General features: G+C 39.5%; 2 protein-coding genes across 5 annotated transcripts in view; both read right to left on the bottom strand.

The window, feature by feature from the left end:
* LOC135940979 (discoidin domain-containing receptor 2-like) overlaps positions 1-1074 on the bottom strand; it is a 106449-nt gene extending 105375 nt beyond the window's left edge. For all 4 annotated transcript variants that reach the window (XM_065486160.1, XM_065486159.1, XM_065486162.1 and 1 more), the window contains exon 1: positions 864-1074. The gene's annotated coding sequence lies outside the window, so the exon portion shown is untranslated. The remainder of the gene's footprint in view (positions 1-863) is intronic.
* Positions 1-27135, bottom strand: part of l(3)07882 (Nucleolar protein 14 homolog l(3)07882) — a 58732-nt gene that overhangs the window by 19858 nt on the left and 11739 nt on the right. The window lies entirely within an intron of this gene.

The raw sequence follows: 27135 nt of genomic DNA, 5'->3' as shown, positions 1-27135 counted from the left end.
ACGTTTCTGCTGAAAAACTCGCATGCTGTGCTTTTTAGCCTACTCAACTTCCTTAATGCACGAATTTTGCCACTTTTGCAGCAGGATGGACCAAATCTCATCTAAATTATGATTTGTTCGGTAGGATGAGCCTTTTTGTATGACGCGGGGTAATTCCCTGGGAAAGCAATTGAAACTGTCATCGTGATGAAAGAAGCTCATGCTTTTTTGCCACAACAATGACAATAAATGAAATTGCCGATGCCATTATTCGCGCCTGATTTTACAGGGAGGTCGTTTCGGATTCGAAATCTGTGCTACGAAGCAGAAATTCACGCCTTATACCCTCAAAAAGGGATTATTTGGTGTTAAATCCTCGTCGGATTCATTAACTTGGCCGCCTTTCAACTTCCCGCGAATCAATTTTCCGGGCGTATTCCACTGAATTGATAATTAAGCCTGCGAACATTTTGCCCGCAGCATTAAGTGCGTAATCCATTAATTCTGCAATCCACTCAAACGGCAGCATGAACAATAAATTGGAATCTGTCCCGAGTCCGGAGAGGCGTTTGAATCCATTACGCACATTAAACTGCCGCCGCCTCCGCGTGCTGCAGACTCGAGTGGATCGGCTCAGGTGTTGATGGTCGCAATTCGCAATGGCATTTGCAATTAATGAATTGCGGAATAATGCTAATTATTGCCGCTGCTATCGCCCCAATTACCTGCCGCACTCGCCCTGCCAACCGCACGTAACACTCTTGTGTATCGAAGCCGGGCGTGCTAATAATTGCAATTCAATTGTGTCCGCTGCACAGTTGTCAATTAAATTAAAAACCAATAACACATAAATGCAATGCAAATCGAAAATCGAATTTGCATACCTTTCCAGCTCGTCTGAATGCAGCAATCGACCTTTGAAGCTTCTGCTGGCGAAAAGTTTTTACAGTCCAGATCCCACTGATTCGCACAAATAAAAAGCACTGGATGCGTTCTCGGAGTCAAGAAAAGTCTAGTTTGTGTGATGAGAGCGAGAGCGGCTAGGAGAGTGAGGAGCTACACGACCGTCTCTCTCGAGCAGCTGCTAAACACTGAATAAGTGAATATCTGGCATCCAGTTGTTGGTTATGGTTATGCGCGTGCCTTTCCCATCGAGCGCTCCCTCGCGCTCAATCGCCGCACTACCACTAAAGGTGGAGAGCGTTTCCGCCTGAGATGAAGAGACTGTACAGGTGCACATTTAGCGAAAAAACGTAAGTTTTATTTCTGAAGTAACAAACCGAAATTAAAATGAAAAAAATGTTCCTAAAAATTTAAAAACAGGTTCAATATACACTTATTTTAGCAACAGTTTCTAAAGTAATATCAAAACCTAAATTTAAATCATCATTATGTTTGTTTGGAATCGTATAAAACCATTAAAAAAAATTAAAAATCTACCTTTCATTTTTTTAGTTTTCTTTAATTTAATTATTTAACTCTTAACTTTGGATCCTATTAAAAATAAAGCATTTTTTAATTTTATATACTTCCCTTATAATTTGTCCATGCGTGTTCAGTAAAAATAACAATCGGACTTGACGATTCTTCTCCGGCTTGGTCTGGGCTTGGTCCTCCTGAGCAGGGTTTTCGAAATTTGTCGTAAGTGTTGCCTTTTCTCACACGCTTATTTTATAATTTTTATTGGCATTCTATAACATGAATGTATTAGATAAAATGTGAGAGAATAAACAAGGATATAACTCGTAATTAACTAAAAAAGTAAATATTTGATTGATTTATTTATGAAACGCCAACGGCGTACACCTGAATATATAAACATGAAAAATTACAACTTTTTATAGGCGGCGGCCTTGGAGAGAGTTATAGGTTTTTTGTCCCAATCAAAGTGGTGACAAATCAATGTAAATTTGTAAACCATAAGATAAATAATGCACACATAATGGATCTTAATTGAATTAATTGTAATAAGTAATAGCTTATTAGCTCTAATGGGCAACTAAAAGAGATCAATATAAAAAAGGAAATTTCTTCCCAAGTTCTCCAACTTACTTGACTTCTCAAGCCTCGTCCATACTATACCTCACATCAGTTAACTGTAGAGTTTTGAATCGCCGGCCATTGAAAACGATTGACTGCACTAATTTCTAAGCACATTCAAAAAGAGAGCAATCGACAAAATCCTGTGAGACCCAGCCACTCACCCTCCCTCTGACAGAAGTCCCTTTTTGCAATGGATTGCATTGTTAGTTAATTTCGTTGTGTCTGCAGCTGATTAGTCTATTAATATCGGAAAAAGAGCGTCTCTTGCAGTCGTTCCCAATGAAGACGCACTGTAATTCATCGGGTTATTCTACTTTGGCCTGGAGCACAGTTTAAAAAAGCGGAAGATGAACCGTTTCGACAAGCGTCATTGTTGCGACGTGCGCCACGCAGATGAAGGGCTGCAAGGTACAATAGAGAGAGGGCGAGCATACAGACATATAATGCTCGGGAGGTTACAACGCAATAATTGTTTTTGATAGCACGCTATACAGCCAGGGCTGTGGACGCACAATGGCGAATGAATGGCCGGCACGCTGATAAAATTAACATGTATGCACAAACACAAATGCATCAGCGGCTTATGGAGGGGGTTGGGGGTTGAGTGCCGGGGGCGAGTCGCCCGCCAAAGGGTTTCTTATCAGATCATGGTGGAGGAGCTGCTCGGCTCTCATTATCGTTGTTTCTGATGATAACTTGCCAGATGACTCGCTTTGTGTTTGTGATTTTCAGCACACGCTTGCTCGGTCTCTGATTCAATTAACTTCTGTTCAACATTCCCGTCCCACCGCCTCAGCTGCCAGGAGGGAACTGTTCAAATTATATGCGGAAGTTTAATTTTCAGGCAGGCAAAATTAGTGCGGGAATAATATGCAAATCTCCTGTATTTGCAGACGGAGTTTCGTTGGAATATGGAAACGCCTGGCTCATTGAGCTGAATCAGATTTTGCCCGAAAACCCCACGCGTTTAAGCCAAACTGAATTATGGTCGGTGTGCAAACGCAGCGTGTATGTACAGATGAGGGGCATATTTAATTTCCACAGGGGCATCGTCGGCTTAGCAATCAACACCAAATATCTGATCAGAATCCGCTAGTGGGTCTTTTCGCTCTCAAAATGCGCATCTCGTCATCATCCCCCACGCAGCCAGCAGCTATTTTGCGTGCATTTTTGCTCACGCCGAACAAGGGGCACATTGAGCTGAGCGCCCCGGTCCGGATTATTTCGAGAAAAAAGGATCACAAGCAAACAGCCAGGGGTGAAAACTGAATGCACGCAGCCCACACCACCCTCTTTCTCTCTCCCTCGTAGGTCTCGCGAGACCTGACCGGCTCTCTATATGGTTGTTTAGTATTGCAGCCGCGGGACGAATGCAAAACTTATTCCCTTAGTACACCCACTCAAGCGTGTTTGCGGAAAATTTAATTTTGTTGACCATTGAAATGAATTTTTCATTTCGCGATGTATTGAAATTATTAATAGGTAGATGCCAATAAAAGTATGGTTTTACAGTTGAAACTGAATGCAGCTTTTCCGATGTTTAGTGAGCTTCATGTTTTTCCATATATCAACAGGATTTCCCTGCTCAACTTGTTTGTGCATTAGGCAGTAGCCATTTTAAACAGTATTTATCTCCAAAGGTTTATTATTGTGTTTTCCCTATAAATAACATCTTCTCAATACGGACTATTTTTCGCTGGTGGCAGATGTAAAATGACTTTGTGATCTTCATAATAGTATTATAGGTTTTCAAGATGTCAAAGAACTCTCAAATAAAAACTTCCTTTTCGATACTTTTGTCCTTTGAAGATGCAGGCTGCGCAAAGATTTTATGGGTTTTCAGTGCATTCGTGGAATAATAGAGAACACACATTTCAGGCACGAAAAAGATGTTCAGCTGCCCTTTGCAATAAGCGCGGCGTCACTTCCCTTTGGCAGAGGAGTCATTTTTCAGCCCACACCGCAGCGGTGATTAGCTACACATGTAATTTCGAACGCACTTTTGTTATTGTGAGCGCGTCCTGGAGGATACCTACAAGGCAACTTTCAGTGCCTTTGCCGACCAGTTGTAAATTACGACGAGCAGGCCAACGAAATGCAATAATGAGACCCCCTGCGCGTGTGGTCAGGAAACCAATCGATCACTCCCGCTCTTGACTTTTCTCTTGCTGATATTTGAATCATCCATCTTTGTAAACGCCTTGTTTGTGCGAATCTTAAGCTTGGAGCATTGAATAACGTACAATCGTGATGAGTTTTTAACTTAGCTTGTTATATTCATGATCAGAATTCAAACATTCACGCAATGATTTACCTGGGGCAAAATAAGGAAACTAATATTTTGCTACACATTTTTATTTATAGCTTTGTATAGAAAATGTAGTTTATATCGGAAAGAATTTGCATCAGCTTCGGTGACTAGAGGTTTTAGCTAAAAGGGCTAAAAAGATTCACGTCAACGCTGATTACCAGCACACATTTGCCCAACGTACACCTGAGCCGGTTGTTGAATAAGCATTTCGATCGCGCGCGCGCCAATGTCAGAATGAGAAGATGAGAGGAAGAGATTTTTGAAGCGCTCCCGCGTCATATTTGTGCCCATCACAATTTCGTGTTGACTGCTTAATGGAGCTGTCATTCAAATGCAGAGCAGAGCAAAGCAAAGCAAAGCGAAACACTCACTCTGATGCCGCCTCAATAAATGATGACAAGGCTCATCTCTTGCCATTATACAAGCTTTTGCTCTAGTGTGAGAGTCGGCACCAATCCCGCCAGTAAATATTTTCGCTTCAGATCGCATGATCAAAGCTCGGCTACCAATGCACTTTGCTCAAATTATATTCACTAATGCGAAAAGCTATTTTTGAAAAAGCTAGGAAAAATGGTAGATTTGTCTAGATATTCCTAATTTTTACGTCTGATTTGATTAAAAAAATGTTTGTAGCTTTGTTTATTCATTATTTTTTGTTAAATATTTTTTTTAAATCCTGAAACTTTGTTTAGCTTGTAGGATGATTAAAAATGTGTAGTAGAAAGTACGGAAATAGGCAAGTATATACAAAAACAAACATAATTAAACCTAATTTCCCATTTCTCCGGTTGTTAGTCTGCCTAAATAATACAAGTTGGTACTTTATCGCATTTTGTCGTGACGTTAAGAGTGCTTGGGATTCCAATTTTGAGGGTTTCTACTTTTTACGATTGCTCTTTTATATACCAGGCATTTCGGAGCGATTCTCTCCTTTTCCCAAAACAAAAAATGACCGGCGCTATTGTTATTTTAAGCCCGATGAGAGGGAAATAAAAAAGTAGCGGGTCTGGAGGCCGCCTCGCACTTCACAGCTCGTTATTTTTAGTAGTGTGGCAGAATTTATCGACTTTTTGTTCCGTTTTACAAATGGCCCAGGCTTACTTCGAAAGTGGCATCATCGCCCCTGCAGACCACCAAGAGCGACGCAAATACTTAAAGGTGCCGCCGCCGCGCTGGTATATCACTCTCGCCACCGGGGGTTTCTATTTCACCCTTGGATCATTGGCGCGCAGATAAATTTCTTCGCGCTCTTTGAGCTTCCTTGGGAATGCTGAACCGCTGGTCGCTAGATACGCAAAGAACGTTCGCCTCCTCCTTTAATGCCATTTCCTCATTGCCTAGCGAAGTTAGGAGGAAAGTTGCGACTTATGCAAGCGTTACGGGAAAGAATAGCAAACTTGCACTGTTGATTGATATAAATGAGAGATACATCAACAAGGTAATATTTATGGCCTCCTCAACTTTTTAATTGGTAAAAAATAATTCCAATTGGAAATCAAACTTGGATCAATAGAATGCCTTCAGGTTATATATCCTCCATAAAATGTCGTACAAGTCTTTGTTTGGTTTAAGTACAAGATTTTTGATCATTCAGAAATTTTATACATTTGTCACACTATCACCAAAATCTAATTGAACATGATGTAAAATATGTTCACAATATAAATATTTTTTACTTGATCACGATTACCATCTCTTAAATTAATGCTGACATTTTGCACTACTTGTATGCTACCATGAAATAAAAATGTGACCATAAATCAATTTTTTATGGATTAAATGTATACGTGTATTATTTACCACGATGTATGTAAAATGACTTGTGTCTTCATTTCAGCTTAAAACGTTAGAAAAGAAATCTTTGAAAAAAAGCAACTAATATAGTTTAAGAAATGTTAAAAAATCCCCATGAAAATTTCGATGAAAAAAATGCAAAAAATTCTTTAATGTCCTTACGGTAATTAATTATAATTATCTTACTGGATATGCCACTGAAACAAGTAAACGGTTTATTTCATAGTTTTAATTAAGTTCAATCTCAGCTTTAAGAGAGATATCCTCGTGCTCGAGTATCTGCGTTATCTTTATCTAAGAATCAGAAAGTCTCTCTGCTTTTCTCTCAACAGCAAGCGCACCATTTATTCTATTTCCACGTTTGCACAATGGCGTCCGTGATGTGTGTGCTCGAATGTCCAATTAAAATTCCTCCGTAAAATTGCTTTACATTATGCGGATGTCAGGGCAAACTTTGTGGGAGGAAAATTACTGTACACGACAATTTCATCCATAGTCGCTCGCTTTATACTTTTACTGCTCTCTTGGTTTTATATGCTTGTGTACATAATTTAGTTACCTGTGCGCGCGGCACTGCAGAGGAAAACGACGACTCTGCATTGAGAGTGTATTGCCGATGCATGTATAATTAACAAGCACACGGAGCGCACTCGATGGCCGAACACGCGCGCGCTCTCGTAAGATGTATAGGTTTTTTGCAGCAGACCGGCTTTTATGTCGAAGTGTAGCCTTGATCCAAGAACGGCAATCATCAATTTGAAACTATTATAATCAAATTTGCATATTTAAAGCCACTTTTGAAATTGGTACAGATTTTTCATTTTTTTTTTTACTTTTCAAGCTCAGAAATAAATCAAAGCGAATCATTTTCTCATTAGTAATATGGAGATATGGGACAGCTTAATTATTCAAAATTAGATTCTTGTATCGTTTTAGAATGGTTTGACTTAAATATAATTGTATCCCATTTTAACTATCCCACTTGTTGAATTAAGTCTCAACTGGTGAAGGGTGAATATCTCCTATATATTTCCATTAATATAATTTCATTAATAGAGGTCGAGACGGCGCTTGTGGTGGTACGTTCTGCGAAGCATATATAGATGCCAAGATTTAATATGATCCAACAAAAATATTTTTAAAAAATCTACGCGAAAAAATGGATATTATGTTAATTATGTTTTTCCATTCCTCGGGTAACTTTTGGGTCGATTTTTGAACTAAACATCACATTTTAAAAGTTCTTTTAAAATCAGTGTTCTTAGCCTCAACCGATGACTTTGAATTAAATATTTGCGAAAGATCAAAGTGTTGGAAGCCGCCAAAAGATTAATTTGATGTCCTCGAACCAAAAGAAATCATTTTACGTGAAAAATACACGGTTGCAGGATTGAGTCTGAAATCACAGCGGAAGTGCCTTAAGATCGAAAATAACTGCTGGCGCCATCTATTGACAACTTCGAACACTAAGGGCTTTCTCAACTAGTGAATTGTTGGCCATTATTTGATCAGGCTTGGCGAGAGGAATATATATCCAAGTCACAAACCATTTGATACATTTTTGCGAATGTGGATTTAAAGATTTCGAAGATTTCCAATGTTGTCTCTCACTAAACCTATTGAAATAAAGATTTTGGACTCAATTTGGCACACATATGATGTATGCATTTCGTTGAATCTTGCGTTCTGTCAGTTTTTGTTACTGCAAAATGAATAGTAGTTTTGTCTCTTGTCAAAAATAGTATAAATCACTATGGGATAACCCACACTATGTATAAGTTGCTACTCCATCTGGTAACTTCGCTTCATACAATAGAATAAATTCCTGTCGGAAAGTAAAAACGACGAGATTGAATAGTGAAATATAAAATGTATGTGCCTCTGTGCTGCTTACAATCGGGTCACCGGTTTTTTACCACAACCATTCCGAGATTCCACGTATATCATCCCTGGCAAAAACAATAACATCAAAAGAATGGCAATCGGCCAAGCAAACGCGAATACCCTGCACGGATGTCATTTCATAAATATATATCAAATATCTTCAAGTAAGTAATATCTCAAACTTTTTCACTCGAATGTTTGCCTTGCTCTCGAAAAGCTTTATATCTTTTCAAGTAAGCAGCTGGCACTCTGTGCTTTTTACAATGCTCGAAACCCATAAACATATATAATGCGTTTTTAAATTAAAAGCGCGAGCATTCTATACCTTCTGTGAAAAGGGTGAATTTTACGGCCGCCGCTTCGAGAGATTGATATTAGCTAAATCCCCGTCGTAAAACAATAAAAAGTGAATGCAGCTGCGCGATGAATTGAATGCAAACACCCAGCGCATATTCAACCCCGCTGAAAACTGAGCAGTCTCCCCTTCGGTCGGCGTCTCCCTGTCGTCTGAAATATTCATCGCGAAATGCGCCCCGGCGAACAATGAGTACACATAGAGCAGTGCACATTCATTGCAGCGTGTGCACGGGGTAATATTATCATTAAAGGTCATTCCGTGCTGAAAGTCACTTAACGACGACGACGACGAGCGAGCGGCCGCCGCTCTCAGCACTTGAAGCACGTGATTTACACTAAAAGCTCTCTATGCTTTTGCTCGTTCGCTTTTTCAGCCTCTCTCTGCCGCGCCGAGAGCCAACCAGCCAGCCAGGCCGCATCTGGTTTAAAAAGTTTCAATTGCCGGCGAAAATACAGCAGCAGCGCCCGGGTGGATAATTATTTGTTGCCGCAGCGAGTGAGTTTGGGCGTGCGTATGTGTGCTGCGTGGTGTGTAATAAATGCATTCGCGCGGCGGCTCAGCGCATTTTTTGGTAATAGGGAAGTTTTCCCAGGAACGGACTGCCACACAGTTTCAAAACTGGAAATATTGTTTTATCATTTTTCAACATTTCTCCTCAGAAGTGAAGCTTAATTCTTGAAAAGCATTCTATGATTCGATTTTTAAAATATTAAAAATAAATCTACAAAACGTTAAAAATTATTTTAACGTCTTCAAAATTTATAAGAATTTGGTGGTTTATTTGCCTCTTTTAACGCCAACTAATGGTTTCTGCGAGTAAAAATACGCAATTAAACTGGATTTTGTAAAACCATTAACGCTATAAAAACTACCTTGCTCATTTTTCTTTAAGCTGTTTCGCGTTTTCCAATGCAATAAAAACTCCCTACAAATCATATCCGCGTTCCAAAGTTAATTTGTGACTAATAACAACAGTCGGCAGACGTTGTAAAAGCAGTGAAGCAATTTTTCACACCGTTAACCCCTCGTGTCAAAATTATTAAATAATATTTCAACGCCTGCATTTGACTATTTTCCTCGACAACAAAGCGGCGTTCATGCCCTCTTTATATAAATCTCATAGCTCCATTTAAAGAATTATTTATTGCCAACCGCGTTAGCCCATACCTCTGACACTTTTATATTTTCAATTTCAGACCGGCAGCGGCAGGTACAAAGGAGAAAGAGAGAGAGAGAGAGAGAGAGAGAGAGAGAGAGAGAGAGAGAGAGAGAGAGAGAGAGAGAGAGAGAGAGAGAGAGAGAGAGAGAGAGCTAGAAAAGACTATTTCAGGCAGACCGCCACTCGAAAACGTTTGCTAGAATGGCGCAGCATAATTCAGTGTCACGAAGGGTATAACTATATATTTATACACTTTTATAACGAAGCGATTCATTAAGGGTAGCAACAAAGGAATAAGGTGTGATAGATAGATATGGGGGAGACCCTTCTCATTATTTCTATTGCCTCTCCACCTGTGATGTGCGCTCGTCTGAAATAAATTCTACCTGGTGCGGCTGTCACAACTGGATGCGCGAGAGGGAGAACATATATAGCTCCCCTTGCCGAAAAAGCCGCACTTTTACTTAAAAATAATGAGCGCGCAATTTTCATCAATCTCGTGGAAATGTATTTTAATTGTAATAATAGCGCGCCCATTTCGCTGACAAACTTTGCTTTTTGAGCACAATTCCCTTTGAAAACACTTGGGAATTTTGATGACTCCGTAGGCAGGGGTGTTGCACTTCTTAAAAGGGAGAAAAGGGGTTACTTCATCCTAATTAGTGTAAATTTATCGGTCATTTAGAAATTTAACTCACTTGTGCATGAAAGTTGAAATTGAAATTTTTCACAAGAAAATTAAATTAAAAATTCACGACCGTCTTTTTTCGTGGAATACCGACTGCTGTGTTGACGACCACCAGTGGATTTTCAATTTCTCCCTCGGCAGACGAGAAATGGGTAATTTCCGACGCCTGTCTCATCCAAGTGCGAGGACGTGTTTTCGTCCACGGACTGCGGTGGGGAGAGAGTACCATGAAATTCGGGGGCATCAAAAGTTTTCTATTTGGACGAAAGTTCGGTCGCGCTGGGGTAATAGACAACCCATGTGCTTCATACCAGCCCTTTTGTTTCAAAACTTTGTCACGAAAGTGGACTCGGCCAACCAAGCAGGTACGGACTGCACTGACTGAAAAACAGTGGAATTCCATCAATATTTGAAATTAACCTATTTTTTATCCTTAGCGTTTGTTAACTTCGGCAATTACAAATTACAATTAACATTTTGTTAAGAAATCTCCCAAATTGATCTGTCTAATATCTTAAGAAAAAGAGAACTTGTGTGTAAACTAAAGAGGAAATGGATAGTAAAATTTGTGACAAATTTCCCCTTCATTTATCTCCACTTCATTCCTATTTATTAAATGAAGAAATTAGAAAATACTCATAAAATCTTTTCCTGTTCATTAATTTGTGGTTCGCCATAATAAAACTGCGTACTTCGCTAGCAAAAATTTTAGCCTATTATTGATCAGCGCCGTATGGCATTTAACGGTTGAACGAACGAGCTGGGTGTCCGACCTCGCCTATGGAGACCGCACGGAATTCTCATAAACCGCGGCAACGCGCGCATTATTGTTTTACGATCTAAAAGCTGGTGTAATTCAAACCAAACGATGACGAGCTAGCGCGAGCCGCTATTAAGAGTTTTGTGCTGCGGGACAGGAGCCGTGTGGTCGTTTCCGCCATGCTTCATGTCCCGCTGGCTGCATTTTGCTCAGGGGCTGCTGCCTAATGCGCTCTCGGGGTGGAGAGCAGCCACAATGTGTGCTGCGGAGAGCGCGCGCATTATTAGCCAACTTTAAAATGTGCATCAGACTGGACAGAGATTGTGGCCAGCTTTGATGTTGGCCGTTTTGAACTCGGGGTGCACTGCTCGCGTACTAAATGGCCTCGCAAACGACAAAATGCAAAAATAATTAATACATGTACATACATTCTGTTGCTCTTCAGCTACTGATTAACGATGTGGGTTTCATTCCCCGCTTCTCTCAAATTCACTGTTCAATGTTTCACTCCGGGCTTCATCTGCACTTTGAAATTGGCGCAGACACATTAATTTCATCAAACAGTCGTTAATACTAACATTGTTGATTTTATTTTTGCTTTTTCACTGGTGAAAAATAAAGTTATGTCGAATTGTTGCTATTAAAAGTAATAGTTTACTTAATACAATATTTCATATGCTGTATGTATACATTTTTATGTTTGATACATTTCAAAAATTCCAAACATTTTGACTCTATTTAAGAAAAAAACTCATTTATTTAGGTTCCCCTCTTAAATGCCAAGAAGAAGCGTATAAAAAATAAAAGCATATCTAAAAATCCCTGACGCATAAAACCCTGTTGGTTACACTCCACACTTCCAAAAAAACAGCTGAATTTGGTGCGTGTTATTCTCATGATAAGACACGCTCCCCGCTTTTTCTCTGCACTGAAATTAGTATTCAAAATTAAACCGCACACGAAAAAAGCAAAGTTGAAGGGCAGCAAGCAGTGGCGGAGACATAATTTGTGCGCGCAGCCAAAGTAAGCGGCTTAAATTTTCAGCACTCTTCCGCTTAGGAAAAAACACATTGGCGCAAACAGACCCGAATTCCCAGAGCACTCGCAGTTATTACTTTTCACTATCGAGGGCAGTGATAAATTTGGAGAGCTATAAGGTGTCACGTACTCTTGTCATTTATTTAATTTAAGAAAACAAAAAGTAGTTTCTGAATTGTAAACACTGTGGACGCATTACTTGAATTAGTCTCACATATAAGACAATTTATAATTATTCAACTTTTATCCCAGCTTTTGTTTACGTTCAGTTTATTAACTCTTACTTAAAATCACACCAGCAGCATATCATAACACAACCATAAACGAGACCTTGAAAACAAAATTCCAATTTAATCTGTATAGGAATTTATGGAATAATCTTAACAAAATTTTTATGTTTCATTCCTGCAAACCCGTCTTATCAAATGAATTAATTTCAATATTCCAACCATTAATTCCAGTTCCTTTTTTAAAACTAGTTTTTCTTTAAATATGCTAATGATACCGTTTAAATCGTTTATATTTAAGAGACTTTCATAATTTTTATCTACTTCAGGAGCAACAAATTAACTAATTTTAGCAGGAGAAGACTATTTTTCACGTCCCTATCATGGGTCGCGCCACAGAGCGAGGAGCCGAGGCACCCACCCCTAAACTTCCCGTTTCCATTTTCCCTTTTCGAGGTCCAGTGCGTCGCGTTCGTACGTGCACTTAAATTTTTCTCGCGCTGATCTCATCATCATCATTTCGCACCCTCGCCGGCGTGCACTCACTCACTCTCACATATGTACAACTAACTGCAATGCACCCCTTGAGCATGCCTTTTGGTTTTTATGTGCACGCAGCCAAGCGTGTCGCTGACATTTTTAACTCGACGAATATCGCAATCACACAATAAAGAGCAATATAACGTGTTGCTGCCACCGTTTTATTATTAGAAACCATTTTCCATTATATATACTTGTCGTGCTGCGCGCGTGCCAGTGCGTGAAAAAATATTAACCGCCACCCCTGATTGTGAGAAAAAGCGTCGGTTGAATGTCGATTGGAAGTTCGTCGTTTATTGGAAAACGCACGGGGAAAATTAGTCCAGCCATCAGCTTTCCCATTGATCAGGAAGTCGACTGGAATTTCATATCACTTTTTCCTCTATTCTCAATAATATGTAGAAAAAATGTTCGCCCCAAAAATAAATTGCGAGTTCTTTTCAAAATATTTCAAATCAGTAGTTCGATTGGGAAGAAATATATCCTGTCCGAATCTTCCTACACAGGTGAGAAGTCTTTCTTGCTGAATAAACTGCTTTAGCCTCGGTTCTTTCCTTAACCAAAATCCGTCGCCGCATGAAAATTTAACCACAGAGAGCGCACACCTCCTTTCGCTCGCAGAAATACACTTTTCCTTTTTTCTTTGGGCGAGAGGGCGACGCTTATAAATTGACATGATCCGCTCAAGTCAGAATTTCATTTCGCATGCATACATAATCCCGTTGTAAAATTTATTTGATACAGGCGAGAGCGAAAGTGCGGCAGAGACGAGAGAAGAAGGAGCACAGGTGCGTGCAGGGGCCAATTACTGGAGGATATTTTACAAAAGGGTATTATGAGACACACCCCTGGGGATGCCGAGCCTTTTCTCTCCTTTTCTTTTTCAAAGTTTGGCGAACTTTATGCATGAGGGGGGTGGGGTTGGTCTGAGCAGATACAGCACGACCGACGACGACGTGATGACGATAATCCCGCCTGCTCTCGCTCGCTCGCTCTCGATATTTGCATTTACAACGAGCCATCATCATTGCGAGGTCTCGGCGCGCGCGTTTGATTGACTGGTTCGATAGCTGCCGCCGCAGCCGAGACGCGCGGTGTGTTCTATCAGCCCATCTCTTTTGTGCGAGGCTTGATTAGGCCTCAGGTATGCTGAGAATAATGCACGCTCCGCCGTGTTCCGATAAAGTTTCAATTCAAGAGCCGGGTGTATGCAGATGAGCCTCCCGATCGGCTCGCTGCTGCCACCGCTTTTGTTGACGCGGACTCTTGACTTGCAAACTCCGCAGGCGGTGCAATTCCTCGCTAATTGATGAGGGGGTGGATGAGATACCATGGCACGCTCGGTTCGAATATTTGCATGGACATTGAGTATTACCATTACCGTGCAGTCGGTGATGCAACACGATGTATATACCTCTGCTGCGGTATTAATTAGATAGCGGACTCGATTGGTTTCTGCGTGTGCCATTATGATTGGAGCTCCTGCCAGGCTGCTCCCTAGATTAGAATAATTTTGAATGAAAGATATTTCTGATGTTTCCAAATTTTTTAGCCACAGAGCAATATATTCCACGATCCAAGTTCTTTGTTAAGTATAAGCTCAACCAATTTTGGCTTCTACCCGAAAATTTTTGAACAAAATCATTATATTTAATTCGTCTGTTTAATCTCATCAAATAAAATCTTTATTTTTACATTCCTACCTATTTCCTCATTTGGAAAATGTGGTCATAAACATAGCGCAAACATAATGCTTTTTTGTTTTAATTTTATGGCGCAGATCCAACTCTCATTAATCATTTCATTATCAGAGGAAAATCTGCAGCAGCGCACTCGCGATGTGGACCACCCCGTGGCTCATCAGATTTCTTCAGCTGTCATGCAGCGTTCGCACACATCAAATACGATTCTACAGCATCATCGATTTACGCCGAAAATTGCCGTACGTGCAGTTTCTCATCGCGCCTGAACGTTTTCGGCTGTTAAATTGATCGTGAGGTGCTATTATTCTTTACTTTTGTAATAGTCGCAGCAATCCCACGGGGGCGCAGTCTGCTTGAACGGAGAAATATCTCTCGCATTTAAAAATGCACGAGAGGGAGACAATAGGTTTGACACAAGACGTGTCCTACAAGATGAATGTTTATGCACTAATATACACGCTGCGTGTGAGCGGCGGGGGTGAATAAATAAATGAGAGAGAGCCTAGGGGAACCGCACCAAGACACGAAATAAAGAGACTTATCCTCATGCTCGGTTCACACGTAGAACGGCAATAATAAACACGGCTATGACTCATGTAATGGGTGATGCTCCTCTCTCTGCACCCAATCTCGTCCCGGACCCTGTTGGCAGTAGTTTGAAAATGAAAGACGCCGCCGAAAACAAATCCAATTACCCGGCGTGTCAGAACTCAACTCATTTATGAGGAAATATTATTGACCGGCCCCATTTATTATAGACAACTGTAATGCTACTGGATCATAGGGGTGCTAAAAAGTGGAGCAGCAGGGAAGTCGAGCAGGAAGGAAAACATCATGAGGCGCTGCTGTATATCTATTCAATTGAGTCTATTTAGATTAATTTGTGTGTGGCGGCACCAAATTCGTTTTGGAATGCTATCTATCAACATTTTGCTGAAATATTTTAATTTTTTTTCTTTGCAAATGATGTTGAAGCAGATAATACCACTAAAAATAACAACAGCAATTTTGCATTTTCACCACCGGCTTTATAAAAATGCTTCAACTGTCCGAGAAACGGCTGGGGGCTGCTCAAGGTGTCATTTAATTTGCGGTTCACAGATTACTCTTCGTAACTACGTGCTATTGTTGCTAATAATTAATCCTTATAACGAAATATGGAAACGAATTAATTATTTGGCAATCATTGCTCAATTTTTCAAAGTGGATCATTTCATTGAGCTTCTTGTTTAGAGATAGGCACCTCGAAATTATTCTTTGATTCTGCCTGTACATGTTGCCAGATCTCCCATCATATAAATAAGCAATAACAAGTTTTATTGCTGCTTTCCTCTAACAATGAGAAAGGGGCTGGCTTTGCACGTTAAAAGTGTGACAGGCAGGCGATATTAAGTAGAACGGAAATATATGATTGTCCAATCTTATCATAGTCCTATAAAACGCGCATAATGCCGTGTTCTGTTGTGCGTGAAGAAAGAGCTCCTATTCAAAAAGGGGTTAAATACGCGGAGCCGACTGTTTTGTCAGTGGCACTCTTATCGGCGTCAACGATCATTGGCTGCGCGCACTAAACTCTCCTCCTACTCAAAAATGCCAATTGTTTTTAATATCGTGACGGCACGCGTGCCACCGTTGTTTGAATCAATTTTGTGTGTACTTAGTTCGGCACGTGAACAACGACGGCGAGGTGGGGTGTTAATCCCCATTACACAAAATTCACTGATCCCTGACTTTGTGAATTCAGCACGAAGTACGTGACTGTGCGCAGACTGGCTGTTCGTCCACCGCGCGTTCACTGCATTTTCCGACACCAACAAAACGTGCACGCCGTGTTTCATATATTTTAATTGCAAATTCACGACCGCGCTGCGGTGAATTACATTCATAAAGCTCCGGCAGGGAAAATATTTTATGTTGATTTAATGGTATCAAACGATTGTGTAATTGAATTTCCAACAGCACCGGTGTGTCGCGAAATTGCTAATTTATTCCAGTGCCACACACCGGTAATTGATTATCTGCGGTGGGGTTAGCGAACAAAAAATGTTAATTTTTAGAGTAGCAAAAAATACAAATCAGCTCAGGCAATACGCTTTGACGATTCAAAGTAATATGCTAAATGTTAAGAGGACAATTCTTGTTGTTAGTAGGCCATAACAATCATGATTAAATAACAAATTTCTTCCAAAGTCAAAAAAATATTCACATTCCTCTTTTTATTTGCTGCACTTTTAAAAACTTACCAGTTTCTCACCGTTAAAAAGTAAATTAAGAAGAAATTCACATAATGCTTATTTCATGTTTACAGAGTATATATAGTCAATGTTTTATAAGAATTTTTGATTTGTACTGTAACTGTCCAATTCAAAAATTTTCCTTTATTTACGATATTCGCTAAGCATCTGTAAAGAATTAAAAAGAGTTTCGGTTGCTGTATTCCTAATTAAAATCATGATTAATTATACAAAAAAGGAAATTTACTTAAAAAACAACTTCATCGTTGAGATAGACTGCAACGAGAGTCCCCAACCATTTGAATCAAATAAATTAAAATAAATAGGAAAACCAGAAAAATCATTATGTATTTTTGTTTCTCAATTTGTAGAAATCGGTTCTAATCTCTTTTGATTGTTGTTTGATTATATGTATCTTAAGACTATTTATCATTGTTGGGACAAATATGTATTATGCTACATTCCTAAAAATGATCTAATAGACGGCTAGCTATTATTTTTTATTTTCCGGTATGTATCCTAATTAATAAATGAATAGCTTGCAATATGGGATAGAATAAAAATAAAAATTTGTCATCAAATTGGATTTTGAACCATTTCAAGAGATTGACTTGAAACACTTAACAGAATAATAGGAAAAAAATCGTGTTTTACTCTAACATTTTGCTCTAAAAATACTCTAAAAATACTACGCGTAGAGTCAGTGTCAGTATCCCAAAAGATGTATCCAAAATTTACTATTTTTAACATATTTTACGAAAGCCTCTTTTATGTCCTCACCACATTCAAAATTTATTCACAAATAAATAGCTTTTGAGACCATGAAAAGTTATTGCTACGATCTGGCAAAACAATATTATGAAACATAAAATGAAAGTACTCTTGGTCGTTGTAAAAATTGCATTTCACCCCGCTATGTTCTACAGGAAGAGCATGTTTTTGTTATTCAAATGCAAAAATTCTCCAGAGCTGTGAGAAACCACAATGCAACTCACACTAACGTCCGGAATTATTGCAATAAAGCTGTGAAATAATATCAGAAGACACGAGCCAACTCTGCAACGGCAATCAGGGGATATTGGAGAGGCGTCGCATTGTCGCTGCTTCGGATCATTACAGGCCAGCAGCAATAAGATAATAGGCTTTGTCATTTGCCCGTCGACATGGCATATTGTACCGGGCGAGCGGGCGAAGACCTAAATTACCTCAGCGACAACATTCCACGGCAGGAAGGTCAGAAATCGTGCAGTTGCTGTGTATAGTGCACGCGTAATTAGGCATGGATCTCCTTCACAACTCCCCGCCGACGCATAATGACACAATTTTACGCCTAATCTCACCTTTTGAATTGCCTCAAATAGCTCTTGATTATAGGTGAGATGCACCAGTAATAAGCTTTTGCCTATCTCTGGAAAAATTGGAGGCAATTTTTGTAACATCTTTGCTACGTTGTAACAGGTATGAGCTGTGAGATCAGGTACAATTATTTCACCAAATACAGGGATGTATACTGCAGCAAATCTTATGTTGAATGGGTGAAGTACCTAAATTATCACACAATTATATGTCGGTTTAGTTCAACAATTTTAATCACAATTGAAATCTATTTAACTAAAAAAACCGATTTGAGACAGTTATTATAATATTCACTTTTTAAATGCTTTACTTTTCAAATTTTATTCTCTGATTGTCCTTATTTATATAACCTTAGTTGACAGGTTACTTTGTAATTTATTCATATTATGTTCTTCAGGTTTGTTTCAGCATACAATCGCTATGGTTTATAGAAAATTAAATATATTTATTGATTGAGAAAATTAGGGAACTTGTATAGCATTCACAATATAGCACAATTTCGGGAATGCATTGTTGGCACTCCTCTCGTTTTATGATGCTTCTGTCCAGCATCCCGCCCCGTGGCTGCTTTCACGCCCCTGCTCCCTGGAACATGCTTCAGCTCTTAACACGTCCTCTGGAAAACCGCCCGCCAAACTCTCTGTGGAGTCGTAAAATATGACCAACATAATATGTCCACATTAATAGACACATTTCGCTATTTGTAAGCTAAGGAATTTTTCACACGGATCGTAAAAACGGACGTATTTCTCACCGGAAAGCGACACATGCTCCCTGAACATCCATTTAACAAAATTAGCATTTCACTTCCACGTCGTTGGAAAAGTGCATATGAATCCTAAATTATATTCTCTGGAGGCCCATTTTCGGTTTTTTGGACCTCGCATGCGAACGCAATACAACTTCTCTGCGCTGACTTTTCGGTGCATTAAGTTCAGTTTCCACATTTGCGTCAGAAATTATGGTCCCGACTGTGTCGTAGGAAATTACTATTTGCACACGCAGAGAGAAATAAATTTTCGCGACGGAGAGGACAACAAAAACACGTAAACACACTTTGCTGCCTCGCCCGGTCTGAGTGGATTTCGCCGGACTAATTAATGCAGACTTCCAGGTGTGCCCGAATATAATGTATCCTTCTGGGGATGCAGTCAGACTCCACGTAATTGTTGTTTATGCCCCTCCTCCTGAGCTCTAATTAAAATTTAGAGTCCCTTTCTTCCAGGCAGAAAAGTTTGAGCGGTACACAATGAGTACCAACTTTGTATCCTAAATATTTTCATTATTTTTAATTCGAGGAAAGGTTTAATGTAGTCCCTACTTTTGAAATAAAAACTTATTCCATTTTTTTAATTTGCTAAGCATATAAAAATTATTTTATAAAATAAAAAGGGAACATAAAATAATGTTATCTTTTAGAAACACGTGGTGCTGATCCAATATAAAAAGTAGAGGAAATGCCTACTCCTCTTCGCTCGCCCAGAAACAGGATACTACGTTCTGTGAATTTGCTATTCAGCGGCGCGGCTGTTGCTTTTTGCCGTGGAAAAATCGAAATGCTGTTTGGTGATGATAGTGTCGGCTTGTAATATTTCAAGTTGTTAAGTGCAAAGCGTAACCAGATATCTAAAAACAGACACCCACACCTCACGGGTGAGAAAGTGAGCATCAGGCAGCTGTTCTCCAAGGGGACAAGTGGCACACATACTCGGGCTGACTCTTTTGTGCCGCGCTGCCTCTCCTTAAAACAAACACACGACTCTCGAAATGTGACAGACGCAGAAATATATTTCACCGGTTAAGTGGCGCTTTTTATTTGAAATTCTTCTGTCATTTTATTAATGGCACTGCGCGGCCATAACTTTTAATAAGCCAACATTTGTCGGTCAACGATAATTTATTTGCCTGATTGTCAATGCGACGTCATCTGCTAAATGACGACAAACAAATGGCGTGGATTGCACTTCAACCATCCATTAATGTAACTGTCTCCTCTGTCTGTTCTGCTTAAAAAGCTATGTACAGAAGTATAATTTTGACCTCTAATAACAATATTTTATAAATGAAGTGAAATTTTAAATTAAAAAAAGCAGTTGTTTTTTCATCATTGTTTTCAAGACAATCGAATAAAAATAGGCTAGATTTTTATACTCTTGAACTACCTTGAATTTCAATCACACTTTCCATTCTGTTGACTTTTCCCTTGCGTTCTAGTTGTTCTCAAATCATTAAAAATTATGTTAAAATTGAGTTTTATTGGAATTAATTAACTAAATAAATGTGCATGCGGCATTTCCGTTGATGCTTGTACCAGGTATGTAGATTTTTGTATAAATTTCGTCACATACGCTAAAAAATGCCTTTTTTTAAATGTACGTTCTTATTTTCTTCGGCATGCAGTGAAATTTAGCATTTTACAATTAAAATTCCTCGGTAAAAAATGGTCATGGTGGAAGTGATTTACAGTGACACTTAACTCTCCACATTTTAAGTTTATTCTGGCTATCAAATTAAAATAAACGGGCGTGTGCTCATGGACAGAGGAATGTAACAATTGCGTTACATATAACTAAAAATGTGACCCCGGTGTACATTCACATGCGTGCTTGCACTGAAGGAATTTTGCGTTCGCTTCTGCGCTCAGTCATGCACATTTTACTCCCCATGTATGTTTTCATTTAGTAGCATGGGGACTTCATTAAATTCGAAGCCGTGCAATTTGCGTGCTAATACAGCGAAGCATATTTAAAATTATTATGCGTTGACTTTATCACCCTGCTTGCGTATATTATGGAATTGAAATATTACATTTTTTGTCAAACATAAAACATTCAGCCCGCAGGTATATTGATGAATATTAATTCAAAATGCACCAACCGTTCCAGTCTCTCACTTATTCTCTCATTTTTATTGTTGCTGGATGCCACACTGGTGAATTATTGACAAAGCGGAAGCCGATCGCTCACGGATATTAAGCTAATCGCTCTCTCTATCATTATTCATGAAGCAAACAAAATAAATATTGTTGGACGAGACAAAAGATGGACTACTTTCCCTACCGCTCTTGAATGCAACCCACACAACAGGGTTGGTTATTAAATAGAACTGGGAGTTGTATACGCAATCAGCACGATTTCCCACGAGACCCTCGAGCGTCGCCGCGCACTTACTGCTGTCTCTCTCGTCTAACCAACAGCGGGGACACAGGTGTTTCATGGAAATGCCTCCCTGCTTAGTGGAAAAGTGAGTTTAAGCAACTAGCTGTGGAGTATCGGAGAAAGGTTCAATTGCTAAACAATAATTTAACTTTATGGGTTGAGCGTGTCGCAAATTTCGCTCATATATTATGCGGAGTAAACTGGCAAATGAATTTTTAAATACCATTGTAAATTATGAGCTATTTTCATTTAATATCTTAGTAAAATCTAAAAACCTTAATTAATCGTTCACACAAAAGGATACTTCTACCCTTTTGAGCAAATATCTTGTTTACAAACTAGAGTGTATTACAAGACCAAATTTTTGTATTGTCTGGAACTTTTCTTGCCGAAACTGGTATTGTTCTGGTATTGTTTCTAAAAGGAATATTTAAAATTTTCTTGTCTAGTATTGTTTTTCAATTCTTCTTGTTTTGGTATTGCTTTTCTGACAAAAAATCTTGTTTCGGTATTGTTTTTTTTTTTTTGAAAAAATTCTTGTTTTTGGGATTTTTTCTGGAAGACATCTTTTTAAAGTTTTATACTACCAAATCTTGCTTTGGCATTTTAATAAAATTGTCATTTTGCTTGATTAAATATATTTTAAAATTGAAACTAGAGAGGGGACCAGGGACAGGGATTACAGGATTCCCGTCCCGTCCCTGAGGGTTGCGGGTTGAATTTTTTATTTCAAGACAGGGATTGGACGGGACAGGGACAATCTTCAGCGGGACGAGGGACAGTTTTATCGGCAGCAATGGCAAAGTGCAGCATTAAAAGCCTAAAGATTCTTACTTTGTCAACTCGAGGAGGAAAGAAAGCAATCGGGGTTCGCCAAATTTGCAATACGCAAAAATGCAACAGCAACACTGGTTTTTTACGCAAAAATTAACAGCTGGAAAACACCTAGTTTTGTTTTCGTCCGCATTTTTCCGAATTTTACCCCAAAAGAGTCGTATACATATTTCGTGCCAAAATAGTCAGAAATTTTGGAATATTGCGATGAGAGATAAAATTTTCGGTCTCTTGGTATAATTAGTGCAGGGTTCGCAAAAACACGCATTTTTTTCGGAAAAAACCAACTGCATTGCATAAACTTTTTTTTTGCGGATCTTTCTGCAATTTTTATTGAAATTAAAAAATTTACGTGACCAAAAATAGGGATTTTTAAAAATTAGAAGAATTTTTCTATGAAAATTTTTCTACCACCATAAAGAATTCAGGAAAAAACAATATTCTTGTATTGCCTTTTCCAGTATTGTTTGGTATTGTTCTGGTATTGAATTTTGAAAAAAAATCCGGCAAAACAAGAACAATACCGGAAATCCGGTAATTTTTTTCGGTCTTGTTCTTGAAATACACTCTATTACAAACCAATTATCATTTTCAGATCAATATCCCGCTTAACGGCAAGTTCTTATCGCAGGAAAACACGCGCGCGTGCAATATTTACTCGATGGTGCAAAAATAAAAGATAGACATGCACCAGGAAATAACAATTTTGGTTCACACGCCAGCATCGCATCGATCAATCATGGTGCTGAAGCAGCAGAGTGCCGAGAAAAATAATGTATGCGACTGCATTTCGGGTGCACCAGTGTATTTTGTTATTTCGTGCGGACCACGGCAAAAAACAGCCACCCGCTGATCTTTTATTCAAGTGTATAAATCAGCAATTTCTCCTGACGAAGCTGATTCCGCGTTGCCGGTGGAGGAAAAACGCAAGAGAGCGCATCTCTGCCCTAGTGAGACGTGCGACAGGCAGAAGCGGTTCACTAAATCTGCGTTATTATTATACGACACGGGTTGCGTCCCCACTTTTTTCTTTCCCGGGAAAGGTCTGTTTGATTTATCTTGTTGACCAGACCAATACAGTTTCATATTGAAAATGCTAAACCGCATCAGGGGAAAGCAATATCCCTGGTTTTATGTCTTTTGGTTTTAAATTAAATTCCTCCGGTTGAACTCTCTAAAACTCCTTTTTTAAACGAGTTGTTCTTTAATATAGCCTCAACGGTTTTTGATAAAGCCTCAAGAAAATTCGATTTCACAGATATATTTTAACAATATTTATAGAGCTCACAATCAGATATCAGATATCAACTCTGCGATTTACTAGAAGTTTTTTCCTGCAGCCGTTTCTCACCTTGCCGAATTTCCGAGGCATCCTGTTACCAAAAGGAAATGAAACTTTTCGCTTTGTGCCCCAACCAGAGAGGCAAAAACCAATTTAGCCGAACCTTCAACGATAAGGTGAAATAATTGAGCTCGTTCCCGCGAAAAGTGGATGTATCGGAGGGCTGCATAACAAGCAAGAGGAAAAGGGGGGTTCTTCGGTCCATCGCGTCGCTTCTTCGTTTGCATTTCGCGTGTGTCTCGAAGAGATAACAAGGCAGCGGGGGAGCAAGTGCATGTAGGTACTCGAGGTGCAGTCCTCCGCTTTTTGCCGGGCGTCGTCGATACATCACTGGACCCCTTATGCAACCTGCCTCGCACGCGACTCGGGCGTGATGCATATGCTCTCTCACGCACTCTCTACTGTGTATTCGCATGTTTGTGTGCCACTCCGCTGCTGTGTGTTGCTCGAGTAATTGCATTTTTTCTTTTCCCACAACGGACCACCCCCCTGCGGTCTTTTCTGCTTTTGTACACAGACGAGCGGCACAATTGAATTGCACTTGACAAAAATAAATGCATGGCCAAAAGGCTAATTCAGCTAACTTAAATTATATAGGGACACAACGTTGGAAAGAAAAATAACGAGAGCTGGAACTTTTTTTAACAAAATTTCAAACTGAAAATTTCAAGTCATCTGTTTTTTCTGATCGCGCGTGACTTTTCGTCCTCCAAATGCTGAAAAACGAAATATTGTATGGGGATTAAGAAATTTTATTTAAAAAATGAAGCATGAATTGCTTGATGAATTTTCGTTCCATCAATATTTCAACTAACCAGAAAATAAAAATAAAAGAGTCTTTTATCAACTTTGAAGACTTTGATAGTCGAAAATATATTCTCTTAAAAGTTGACTTTCAGGCCGAAAAATGACTGTAATTCCTAAGTTTTCACATGAATCAGTTTAAAAATTATAATTTTTTGATACAATACAAAAATATTAACAGATAAGTAATATTATTTCGTGTTTTATTGCTTAATTTCAACCCGTTTATTAATATAGCAATTTGTGTATTTTTTAATTGCATTACGTTGTCCAATATTTGTTCTTTTCTGTTTCTTCCTTTCTGTTCTGGAACCGTCTCCAAGGCTAAATTTCAATTCACTCAAGTTTGCCAATTTTCCCCGAATTAGTGGTGCGGGCGTTCCAGCAGAAGCTGCGGAGGGCGTCTGGTTCGTGGACCGAGCGAAGAAGCTGCTCTCCGAATACAAACTAGCAGAGCTGTCTACCTTGTCCTCTGTTTGATTAGTTTTAGACGCGCAAATTGACAGCATCAGCAGCCCACCAGGCGGCGTGTGCTGCCAGGACGAGAATTAAGCTTTAAGAGAGAAGAGCACCTCGCGCAAAGTTACGTGCTCGCAATAGCAAAACTCGCTCCAGCAGCGAAAACTCGTCGCACGCCCAACAACACTTTGGCTAGAAATGTCTCCGCAAAGTAATTATTAACAATCGATTTTGTAGATGGAGGTTATGTACATTACTATATCCAAGTGTCCTAATATAAATCAATATATGGCTTGCGATTAGAAATTTAATATCAAAAGCCGATTACATAACAAACCAGGGTGGCCTTAATTCAGGCTTTCACTGCTCTATAATTTGAAAACTGGTGCCATGCTGAGATAAACAAGTAGTCATAAAAACCTTTAATGGCTCGAGTTACAAAAAAATGCTTTAAATGCTCGTTTTAGTGCAATAATCATGGCATATATAACATTAAAAAATCAAGTACAAATGCTGTGGGCCTGCACAATAAAAGTTATCAATAAAGCTTTTTTCTCCCGAGAAATATATCCGATTTTAATTCTCAGCGCATAAAAATTTCCCACCAAGTAGAAATTTTTTACTTACTGCAAAACTACTCGTTCCAAACTCTCATCTAAAAAAATAACTGCAAAACAAGATTAAAAATTTCCATCTCGCAAACTTGCTGCTCTGCTGCATTCAAATCTTCGTTTATTCTGCGCGGGTCCTGGACCATAAAAATATTCGGCAGAACAATAAGAGAAAGTCATAAAAGAGATTTCTCTACATCTAATTGCAAGGCTCAGGCGGAGGGAACGCCGGAAAGATTTCGTGCGTAAAAATTGTTAATATTCTGGCCGCGCGTCCCGTTCTGCGAGATTTGCATAATTTAAAAATTTAATTGTCTAATCTGGAACGAGGCAGCTGCTTTTTTATTATGCACAAAAGACGAAGCAGTGCTGATCCGCAGTGTGATGGATCGGTGAAAAACACAAGTTTAAGAGAGTCCCTATATTTATTCAGAAAGCTGCGCTCAGGGATTTGGCAATTCCGGGGAACAAAAAGTGTGTGCGTGCCAGGCAGCAGCAGCTACCCTCTGTTTGCTCTGCCCCTGAATAAATCCGCTACGTGTATGCAACATCTGCTGCCACGCGAATTCAGCAGGAGCACAATGCGCCCGAGTGATTAAAATTACATCGCAGCATCCATCATCCAGCCGTCTTGCACCTTGCTGCTTGCCTGGCTGGCTCAACGGGGTTTTAATTAAACACTCTTAATTAGCTGCGTTGCTCGAGGGGCCTGCTGACGACTTTGTTCAGGCGCTAATTTTCCGCGCTCCGTGGAAATTTCACTCATTACCACCCCCGAAATCGCGCAAACACCTGAGTGTGAGATGGGATTTGGCAGAGATATTAAACAAGGAGTAAAGAGGCTCTCAGTGACAAGCCTGCCAAGAGTGCGAATTTAAATCTGGCATCTAATTTCAGCATTCTAAGCACTAATTTGTGACGAAATTGTTGATTCTTATTTAAATTCATTGTTGAAGACGTAGAAACGCTCTTTAAAAATAAGTTTTAATAAAAAAATTCATCCGTGGACAAATCTGTCAATTTTAACCTAAAAAGTCATGCTCATAAAATCGAAGCCCAAAATTCCGTAAACCTCAATACTAAAGATTTTCCAAATCTTAAATAATTAATTATTAATTAAATAAAAAAATAATCCCCCTGAATTTATCTTGATGCCTCAGAAACCTTCCATCTCATAAGAATGTTTTTTTCAATTTTCGGTAAATACCGAGAGCTGAATGTGCACAGACCACATCAAAACTTATTACAGTACAACACAGGCCGATCAAACCATAATTATTATACGCTACCAACACAGAATTTCTCCGACATATGGATGAGAGAGGAGCGCACTGCTGACGGCATATTTTGACGGAAACAAAGCATTGATGACATGCTCGAGCGGCATTCCTCTCGTTAGGCGCGCAGGCAGGTACACACGCAAGGGTAGCGGGGGGTGGGGGCACCCTTTGATGAGTATGACAGCGTACTTAATTTGTATGACAGCGGCAACAACAGCAGGGACAAAATCATCCCTTTGATTCCGTGGGCAGGTATGCCAAGCAGCCTTTTGTTCTCGAGCCGCATTCCGATGACGGGGCGATTTTTACTCCGACGCTGCAAGCATTTCAAAGTTTGATCGTGCAATGCAGCAGGGCGGGCGTCGATAAACAAAAATTGCCGCTGAATATTTCATGCGTATAGGCAAATAGGAAAATTGAAAAACGTGTTTTCATTCAATAGGCAAGAGGCGCGCGGTCGATCGATTTTTGGCAACTTGTGGCGGCATTGCGAGCAAAATTGTCTGAAAAATTCAATAGCGCGAGGGGGCACTGGCAGCCAGGGGTGAGTCTTTGCTCGGTCGTTCTCCCTTT

The sequence above is a fragment of the Cloeon dipterum genome, chromosome 3 (genome assembly GCF_949628265.1).
Source record: "Cloeon dipterum chromosome 3, ieCloDipt1.1, whole genome shotgun sequence".
NCBI lineage: Eukaryota > Metazoa > Arthropoda > Insecta > Ephemeroptera > Baetidae > Cloeon > Cloeon dipterum.
The sequence above is the reverse complement of the archived record's forward strand: the minus strand, read 5'-3'. Positions and strand labels throughout refer to the sequence as shown.